Source organism: Budorcas taxicolor, chromosome 4 (genome assembly GCF_023091745.1).
Source record: "Budorcas taxicolor isolate Tak-1 chromosome 4, Takin1.1, whole genome shotgun sequence".
NCBI classification, from domain to species: domain Eukaryota; kingdom Metazoa; phylum Chordata; class Mammalia; order Artiodactyla; family Bovidae; genus Budorcas; species Budorcas taxicolor.
In genome coordinates this window covers 105,433,191-105,444,140 of record NC_068913.1, presented here as the reverse complement: position 1 = coordinate 105,444,140, position 10,950 = coordinate 105,433,191, and positions in this window count along the sequence as shown.

Sequence of the window (10,950 nt, the reverse complement as noted above, 5' to 3'; positions counted from 1 at the left end):
CACCAGGTCTCCCTGTCCATCACCATCTCCCGGAGTTCACTCAGACTCGCGTCCATCAAGTCCGTGATGCCATCCAGCCATCTCATCCTCTGTCATCCCCTTCTCCTCCTGCCCCCAATCCCTCCCAGCATGTAGGAAAGGGATTTAACCTCTAAGTGGGAAAAGAATCTTCAAAATTTAGCAACCCAGTGCTTATTCTTGTATCAGATGACAGGAAGAGATCCATTGCTATGATCTTACTTCACTAGAACTAACCAGGTCTCCATGACAGAACGTTGTGCTCAGTGGCCGACTCTGTGACCTCATGGACTGTAGCCTGCCGGGCTCCTCTGTTCGTGGGATTCTCCAGGCAAGAGTACTGGAGTGGGTTGCCATTGCCTCCTCCAGGGGTTCTCCCCGACCCAGGGGTGGAACCCGCCTGTCTTGCATCTCCTGCATTGGTAGGCAGTTTCTTTCCTACTGTGCCACCTACAGCTCCCTTACCAGTGCATAGAAGACATACACCCTATAGTACCTGAACAAACAAGTATTTTTAGGTTCAAGTGATATGCTTTACTTTCTTTTTAATTGAAAACTTGTTCCCCTCAACAAATACTTAGAAACTGACTTACAGAAAGCTTGTACCCACTCTGTCTTTGCCAACAGTGATCATAATCTAAAATGAAAATGGTGAATTTCTAAGAAAAATATGTGTTTAAAGGAAGACTGAGGATATATTTGCCCTCTTATAAAGGGCTTGTTGTGTTTTTACTTCGATGCATGCAGGTGCACTTAACCCACTTTCTTTCCCATCTCTATTTGCAAACTTTGGGGCACCCCTGACAGCCCAGTGGTTAAGACCCTGCACTTCCAAAGCAAGTTTTGATCGCTGGTTGGGGGATTAAGATCCCACATGGCATGCGGTGCAGCCAAGAAAATATAATAGTAAATCATTTCCAGGCTTCTTTGCAGTTAAGTCGGTGCCATGTGACGCACTTGGACCACGTGCTGCAAGCCGCCTCCATCCCTCCTGCTGTGGAGATGGTGGAAGCCACGTGCTGAATTGACTGTTACAGGATGGTACAGTTTGGAGAGATTCTGGGGTCCCCAAGTGACTGAAGAAGACAGCCCCTCCACCCTAAATCAGGTTTTGCATGAATCAGAGATTCACTGAGATCTGCAAGCCTGTTCTTTGTTTTTTTGCCGATTCTGTGCTTGTAGTGCTTTTCTTCATGGAACCTAGATTATTTGTGGGACTGTTTCTTACAGTTATGACAAGTACTATCAAGGTGTAAAGTGAGCTTTCATCTGAGCTGAGATCTGAAAGATCTGAAGGGGAGAAAGTCACCTCCCTTCTGACCAAAGACATGTGCCAAAGCCGTGAGGCCGGCAGAGGCAGACATGACACCCTCTGTGGCCTGCAGGGTATGCCCATCTTAGCTGATACTGTCTTTCCTTTTAGAAAAGTATGTCAATACAAATGTGTGTAACATTTATAGGGATGATACTGGTTGCCCTGATAATATCAAGATGATCTTCCTAAGTTAGTACTTTTAGTAAGGTGTGACACATCCAGCTGGTCCTCTTCTTAGCCTAACTAGAGCTTAGCTGTCCCCCCTAAAGTCACTGCACCCCCAGAATCCTGTCCTACAGAGACCTCAACTATCGCTCTTCTAAAGCCACTTGCTCGTTACTGGGCCGCCTGGGCCATAATTTGAAGTCCATATCACCTGGCCGTAACACTGTCTTCAAAAGGAGAACTTGGATGATGCTTTATGAAAGCTTTCTTTTATGATTTAAATAATTTGTTTTTTGATTGTGCTTGGTCTTACCTGCTGCGTAGGGTTTCCCTGGTGGCTCAAATGGTAAAGAGTCTGCCTGCAGTACGGGAGACCTGAGTTCAATCCCTGGATCAGGAAGATTCCCTGGATCAGGAAGATCCCCTGGAGAAGGAAATGCAACCCACTCCAGTATTCTGGCCTGGAAAATTCCATGGACAGAGAGCCTTGCAGGCTACACTTCTTGGGGTCTCAAACAGTTGGACACGAATGAACGACTTCACTTTCTTTCTTCTTACTTGCTGTGTAGGCTTTTTTTTTTTTCCCTTTATTTTCGGCAAAATAGGGGCTACTCTCTAATTGTGGCTTTGGGCTTCTCATTGGAGTGGCTTGTAGAGCAGGCCCTAGGCACAGGCTCACTAGCTGTGGCACACGGCCTTAGTTGCTGCACAGCACGTGGGATCTTCCCAGATCAGGGATTGAACCCGTGTCTCCTGCATTAGCAGGCAGATTCTTTACCACTGAGCCACCAGGGAAGCCCCTAAAATTTTTTTCTTAATGGAGCCTCATAAGTCTGGAAAGCAGTTAAGGCCAGTATTTGTCTAATTTTGCAAGTGAGAACACCAGTTTCAGGAAGGAATCCTTAATGGTTTTCGACTCCACCTTTCCATCTTTACATAGATCTGCCACCGTTTGCTTCTGTCTAGATGTAACTCAAGTTTTCTGGGTGTCTTGAATAGCAGATTTACATTCTTCCTCACCACCGTCTCTTTAGTCAGCCTTTCTGACTTGAATATCTGTTTTCTCTTGACACTGTGGAGGCCTAAAGCCTCAAAGTTTAGGGGGAATGATTTTTTGTTGTTATTTCTAGCTATGAAATAACACCAGGAGATGGAAATATAAGAAATTTAGTTTCTTGTAGAGGATATGCTTTGTTTAAAGTCTGTGGGCTTCAAAGATGGCCAAAACACAACTCTTCCCCCTAACTTACAGTCTAGTTTAAGTGTCTAAGGCTCAGTGTGTTGAAGTGGCTGGCTTGCTAATCATACTGTATGAACCAAGGAGTGGCAGAGACCTGGGACCTCCCTTCCAAAGCGGTGCTGTTCACTGTGGGTGATGGATTCATGGATTAGGAGAACAGTTCATGGGCCACAAGCAGCATTTAAGCAGATGAATGGTATATTTATATCAGTGCATCTCATGTGATAATGTCATGTTTTACCAGCTAGAAATGTAAACTGTTTCTTAATAGCAGTGATAGTCAAAGTTCTTTAAACACTGCTGTCGTATCCTACAGTCTTAGGCACTCTGGAAGTCATTGGAACAGAGACATAGAAGTCCACGCACTGCACCTTGAGACAGTGCGTTACACATATTGGTTTGTAACACAGTTGTGAAGAAAGAAAGGCAAAGATGGGCACCAAAATGAAGGGAGGGTGCTCTTTGCCTTTCTTTGCCTTTCTTTGCCTAGTCACTGGCTGGTTACCAAAGAGAAAGTGGAGAGCTGGGCCCCAGCTGGCTTGGCTGAAAGCAGACACCCATGTCAAACACCATGTGTTGAGGGGGACTTCATTGGTGGTCTGGTGGATAAGACTCTGAGCTTCCAATGCAGAGGGTGTGTGAGTTCAATCTCTGGTGGGGGAACTAAGATCCCACATGCCTCGTGGCCAAAAATTCATAAAATAGAAGCAATATTGTAACATTCAATAAAGACTTTAAAAATGGTCCACATCCAAAAAAAATCTTAAACTGGCAGGAAAACAAAGACCTTAGTCCTGCAACCAGAGAAAATGAATTCCGCCAACAACCAGTGGGTTTGGAAGAAGCACCTGAGACCTGCAAGAGACCTGTCACCTTGCTCTCAGCCCTGTGAGACTGAGCAGAGAATCCACCTCGGCTGTGACCACACTTCACAGAAACTATGCGATAATAAATGTGTTTTAAACTGCTAAGTTTGTAGCAATGTGTCATTCAGTAATAATACACTAATACATCAAGAAATAGCTCTTCAGTTTATATCTTTCTAATACCATGGGTAGTTTTCTTCCTGTGTGTATCTCCTTTTTTGTGTGTATTAGAATATGCTTTCTTTTTAACCTTTTATTTACCCTATTGGTGAACATTTTTTTACCGCATTAAACAACTTTAACCCATCTTTTCTTTTTTTAATTAGAAGGGAATGGCAACCCACTCCAGTATCCTCGCCTGGGAAATCCCATGGACAGAGGAGTCCAGGGGTTGCAGAGTCGCGCACGACTGAGTGGATAGTTGATTTACACTGTTGTGTTAGTTGCAGGTGTACAGCAGAGTGAGTCAGTTATACATGTGTCCACTCATTCCCATGTAGGTCGTTATAGAGTATCGAGTAGAGTTCCCTGTGCTCTACCGTGGGTCCTTATTATCTACTCCAGATGTGTTTTGTGGCTAACTCATGTCTGACTCTCTTGAGATCCAATGGACTGTAGCACAGCATGCTCAACTATCCCTGAGGTTTCCCAGGCAAAGTACTGGCATGGGTGCCATTTCCTTCTCCAGGGGATGTTCCCTCCCCCCCCCCCCCAGGGATTGAACTCCCATCTCCTGTGTCCCCTGCATTGCAGGTGGATTCTTTACCACTGAGCCACCAGGGAAGCCCATACATAGTTCAGTTCAGTTCAGTCGCTCAGTCGTGTCCAACTCTTGGCGACCCCATGAATCGCAGCACGCCAGGCCTCCCTGTCCATCACCAACTCCCGGAGTTCACTCAGACTCGTGTCCATTGAGTCGGGGATGCCATCCAGCCATCTCATCCTCTGCTGTCCCCTTCTCCTGCCCTCAATCTTTCCCAGCATCAGAGTCTTTTCCAGTGAGTCAGCTCTTCCCATCAGGTGGCCAAAGTATTGGAGTTTCAGCTTCAACATCAGTCCTTCAAATGAACACTCAGGACTGATTTACTTTAGGATAGACTGGTTTGATCTCCTTGCAGTCCAAGGGACTCTCAAGAGTCTTCTCCAACACTACAGTTCAAAAGCATCAATTCTTTGGCACTCAGCTTTCTTTATAGTGTAACTCTCACATCCATACCTGACCACTGGAAAAACCATAGCCTTGGCTAGACGGACCTTTGTTGACCAAGTAATGTCTCTGCTTTTTAATATGCTGTCTAGGTTGGTCATAACTTTCCTTCCAAGTAGTAAGAATCTTTTAATTTCATGGCTGCAATCACCGTCTGCAGTGATTTTGGAGCCCAGAAAAATAAAGTCAGCCACTGTTTCCATTGTTTCCCCATCTATTTGCCATGACGTGATGGGACTGGATGCCATGATCACTTAGTTTTCTGAATGTTGAGCTTTAAGCTAACGTTTTCACTCACCTTTTTCACTTTTCATCAAGAGGCTTTTTAGTTCCTCTTCACTTTCTGCCATAAGGGTGGTGTCAGCAAAAACAAGACCGGGAGCTGACTGTGGCTCAGATCACATATAGTCGTTACTACGTTTTTAAAAGCTGTGCAGAATTTATGTAACAATCCTGTATTTTTTTTTAAGCTTCATTTTGGCTCTGCTGGACCTCACTGCTGTGCAGGTGTTTCTCTAGTTGTGGACAGCAGTGGCTATTCTCCAGTTGCAATGCTAGGCTTCTCCTGTGGAGCACAGACTCTAGGGGACTTGGCTTCAGGAGTTGTAGCTCGTGGGCTCAGTAGTTGCTGTTCCTGGGCTCTAAGAGCACAGGCTTGATAGTTGTGTTCCGTGGGCTGAGTTGCTCTGTGGCACGTGGGATCCTCCCAGACCAGAGATTGAACCCGTGTCTCTTGTGTTGGCAGGCAGATTCTTTACCACTGAACCACCAGGGAAACCCCAATTCTGTATTGTTTTAGATTATTTTCAGGTTTTCACTATGATTAGCAGTTTGGGTTCACACACTCCACGAAGAATTCCTGAGTCTAACTACCTAGAAGTAGTCTTCCCAATATTTAAAAAACCTTTGCTTGTCTCCAGCTACCAACGAATTCTTCCATTCTCAGTGTGAGAGCTCTCGAACAAGGGGTAGCTACCATTTACTGAATGCGTGGGGTGTCAGGCCCTGTGCTTAATTACCACTGCAGTTCTCATTTACCCCTCCGAGCAAGCTGAAGTGAATGGTGTCTCTGGTTTACAATGGTGGAAACTGAAACTCGCGTTACATCATTTGGGTGTGGTTTCACAGTTGATAAGCGGTGGAGCAGGCTTCAGACGTCACGCCTTCTGATTAGAGGCTAGACTCACGGAGACTGCTGCATGTAGCAGACTTGCCTCATCATTTTCCCCAAAGGGCATTGCCAAGGGCCACCAGCAAGGGTCCTGCCAAATTCAGGAATTGCAGGCACCTTTGTCTTTGGCTTTTTGCAGCAATAGGTGAAATAGATCACTGTTCTCCCCAGTCTTTAATGTTATTTTACACCTGTGTCTTTCAAATGGCAAAAAGACTAATTGTCTTTAAAAAAAAAATTCCAGGGGCTTCCCTGGTGGTCCATTGGTTAAGAATCCTCCTGCCAATGCAGGAGGCAGATTCGATCCCCGGTCAGGGAACTAAGATCCCACGTGCTGTGGAACAACTAAGCCCTTGCACTCTAGAGCCCGTGCTCCACAACTAGAGAAGCCCGTGCTCGAGAAAGACCCAGCACAGCCAAGAAAAAAAATTCCGGTTCATCGTGATCCAGAGCTTCTGTGAAAGGCAAATACATTGTTAGGAAAATTAGATGAAAAACATCCTTCGAAGTAGTATTCCGAAGTTGTTGTTAAATTGATTTCAACAGACCTAAAATTGGATGTTGTGGGAATTCCAGATTGATTCGTGTCCAACTGTTAGTGACCTCATGGACCATAACGCACCAGGTTCCTCTGTCCATGGGATTCTACAGGCAAGCACACTGCAGTGGGTTGCTGTGCCCTCCTCCAGGGGATCTTCTCAACCCAGGGATCTAACCCACGTCTCTTCTGTGTCCTGCGTTGGGCACGTAGGCTCTTTACGCCAGCGCCACCAGGGAAGCCCACCAAATTGTTCAGTCACTAAATCATGTTGTGACCGCATGGACCGCAGCATGCCGAGCGTCTGTGTCCTTCACTATCTCCTGGAGTTTGCTCAAACTCATGTCCATTGAGTCCATATTGCCATCCAGCCATCTCATCCTCTGTTGCATCCTTCTCCTGCTCCCTTCTATCTTTCCCATCATCAGGGTCTTTTCTAATGCGTCAGCTCTCCACATCAGATAGCCAAAGTATTGGAGATTCAGCATCAGTCCTTCCAATGAATATTCAGGGTTGATTCCTTTTAGGATCGACTGGTTTGATCTCCTTGCTGTCCAAGGGACTGATACAAAGATTTCTAAGGCTCTGGTTTCTGTACTTCTTGGCCTGGGACCAGGCATATTGTGCAGTCCCTTGCTTAGCAGCACTGGTTGACACCATCTAGTTCTCGTTTCTTCAGACTTCGTGCGCCCTTTCTCCTCCTTCTAATTATGGGCATTCCTTGAGGCATTTAGGAATTCCTTTGGCATTTCCACTTCTGCTTATATCTCTGTGGTCACCAGCCACTAAGGCTTTGGGTGCTGAAGCTTGGAGAGCTGGTAGGAGCAACAGATGGGTTCTAGTCTGTGATACAACTGTTGGTCTGTGGACTGGTGTGTGGGAATCTCCTTATGCTTTGAAGACACTTCTAACAAGTACAAATTATGGATCCTGGTCCAGACTTACAGAAGCAGAGCTGCAGGGCTGGGACCTGGTATGTTCAGCAGGTGCAGTGCCCCATCCCATGCCAGGACATAAATGCATTCTCTAGTCCAGCCTTCTCTTCTTCCAGTTGAGAATACTAAAGCCCCCACAGAGGAAGTGACTTAAAAGTGAAAAGAAAGTGAAAGTAACTCAATGGAGTCCAACTCTGCGACCACCATGGACTATATAGTCTTTGGAATTCTCTAGGCCAGAGTACTGGAGTGGGTAGCCTTTCCCTTCTCCCAATCCAGGGATTGAATCCAGGCCTCCCGCATTGCAGGCGGATTCTTTACCAGCTGAGCCACCAGGGGAGCCCAAGAATATTGGAGTGTGTAGCTTATCTCTTTTCCAGCAGATCTTCCTGACCCAGGAATCAAACTGGGGTCTCCTACATTGCAATTCAGTTCAGTCGCTCAGCCATGTCTGACTCTTTATGACCCCATGGACTGTAGCACGCCAGGCCTCCCTGTCCACCACCAACTTTCTGAGCCTGCTCAAATTCATGTCCATTGAGTCAGTGATGCCATCCAGCCATCTTATCCTTTGTTGTCCCCTTCTCCTCGTGCCCTCAATCTTTCCCAGCATCAGGGTCTTCCAATGAGTCAGTTCTTCTCATCAGGTGGCCAAAGTATTGGAGTTTCAGCTTCAGCATCAGTCCTTCCAATGAATATTCAGGACTGATTTCCTTTGAGATTGACTGAGTTGATCTCCTTGTAGTCCAAGCAACTCTCAAGAGTCTTCTCCAACACCACAGTTCAAAACCCACACCACATTACAGGCGGATTCTTTACCAACTGAGCTATCAGGGAAGCACAGAAGTGACTTGTCAGGTTCATATTGTAAATAGCCAGCAAAGAACTTAAATCTCTTGAGGGGCTACCTGAGTAATAGCTACATCTCTGCCCATGTCAAAATGCTATAGAAAGTCAATGTACACAACAATCATGTTGAGAGAGTCACTTTTTGTGGGATCTCAGCTTTTCTGTAATGTAAGTTTTTCTCCAGTGTGCAGCAGAAGAAAAAATTACTGAAAGTGTTACACTGGAAAAAAGTATGAACTTTTCTAAAGCCAGTGTTACTCACCTCTTTTCCTTTTCCCAAGTGACAAATCCCTTTCTTAGTTTTTCCTCAGTAATATATAATCTTGGTAATTCCCTTAAGTACTTAAAAATGTTTCAGTGTTTTTGAATGATATACAATGATTAAAGTTAAAAAGCAATACTAATGGCTGATAAATTATTAAAGGTTATAAAATTTATTTAAAATGCAATTATTTTCTCCTTAGGCCCTTTTGAGCTCATTTTAAGTTTCTTTTTTACAGCTTTAGTGAGATGTAATTCATATACCACACAATTCACTTATTTAAGTACACAGTTCAATGGGTTTTGTTATAATACATTTTTTAAAATTGTGGTAAAATAATAGATATCAAAAATGTTAAGGGTATAATTCGGTGGCATTAATTACATTTATAATGTTGATCTATCACCTATCACCAACAATGAAATTCATAGTTCAGATATACTAATTTTCTTCCCACTAAAATGATGTTCACTCAGTTATTTTTATTTACATTAAAGCATTGCTGAATTTTAAAATAACCTATGTTTTGTTTTGGAGCTATCTAGACAATAAAATACTGACAGACAACTGCCACACACATACAAGCTTTTATATGGAGAATGCCTATATTCTTTGAAAAAATAACTGATTTGGTATTTCTATAAATGTTAATTTTATTTCTGTAATTGGAATTTCATTTCTAGATTGGATGAGGTTTCAGGCTGCTATTTGTAATTGACTTTCTAAAAATTAACACAATTATTACACATTATTAAACTTATGTGTAGGTAATTTTTATTCCCAAATGAATAAAAAACTCATTGAGTATAATTATCACTCTGTGATCTCTTTTAAAAGTTAGTCTTTTCAAGTTCTAGAGACATCTTGATATACTATGTAAGAATAAGTAAATGAAAGTTGCAATGATAGTAAAAGCAACTTCTATTCAGGTGAAGCGCAATCTTTGAATGACTTTGCAGAATTGTCACCTATTCTGTGCTACTTCTTAACTTGCACTTTAATTTCAGCATTCCTGGAGCTTCCAGTTTTTGGCAGTTATTTTGAGGTATAAATTAAACAATGTATGATTCAGAAGAAACTGTATGATGTCAAGAACATTTTACAGCTTCCCTTCTGCTAATGGTAAACCAACTAGGGAGTCGTTTGTGAATTGTGAGATTTACACATGTTCATTCAATAATTGATCACAGCTCTTGAACAGATTATACTGATATTGTTGAAAATGAAAGAAATTCAGCAGGCACTGTTATTGCCTTTGGTGATATGAATCCCTGGAACCTCTTGTCAGTCTCAGGGAGGTTTGCAAAACACCTGTGGGAGCCCCGAGGTGTGCTGCTGGGCGCTTCCTCCTCTCAGTCTAAGCCTTGGGCTGTGATGGCTCGACATCAGGCTGGCAGAAGCCACCCTGGTTGGCCCTGGATCACAACCACGTCACCTTACATAGGAGGGAACTCGAGTTTCTACATCATCCCTGTTCAAAAGGCAAGCGCTCAGCCTGGGCTAGGCAGATTTCAGGCACAGCTCCTCCATAACTCCCCCAAAGTTAGATAGGACTCACCCAGTGCCCCCAACCTGCTACCCTTTCCCCACCCTGTCCCTTCATCACTGCCTTTTCTTCCCTTCAGCTTCTCGTATAGAGAGAGCTGCACAAGTGTTCTTTGAAGGATATGAAAACCTACGTATGAGAGTTTATCTCCCAGTGAGTGTAGTTGTGTGTTGGGGTGTGTGTGTGTGTGTGTATAGAGGGTGATGAGGGGTTAATGTGATAGAGCCCAAATCCAATACTGATCATTGTCTGAGAAAGCATATAGCGTAACTGTTGAGTGGGCTCCGGCGCCAGATGATTTGGGTTTGAATCCTGGCTCTGCCACTTACTAGCTGTGTGACTTTAATCTCTCCATGTCTCATGACCTCATTTTTAAGATAAGAGTTACAAATAATACCTACTTCAAAAGATAGATGATAGGATACACTGAGTTATGGCTTCCTTGGCAGCTCAGTGGTAAAGAATCCGACTGCCAAGCAGGAGATGTGGGTTCGATTCCTGGATTGGGAAGACCCCCGGAGAAGGAAATGGCAACCCACTCCAGTATTCTTGTCTAGGAAATCCCATGGACAGAGGAGACTGGCAGGCTAGAGTCCATGGGGTTTTAAAAGAACCGGACATGACTTAGAGAGTAAACAACAAACTATAAATAAAATCCCTGGGGACTTTCCTGGCAGTCCAGAGATCAGGACTCTGTGCTTCCACTGCAGTGGGTTCGGGGTTCCATCCCTGGTTGGGGAACTAAGATCCTCCAAGCCGAGCTGCCAAAAAAAAAAAACAAAAAGTTTGGTACAGTGTCAGGCATATGGTAATTGCATAGTAATGTGTTTGCCATTAT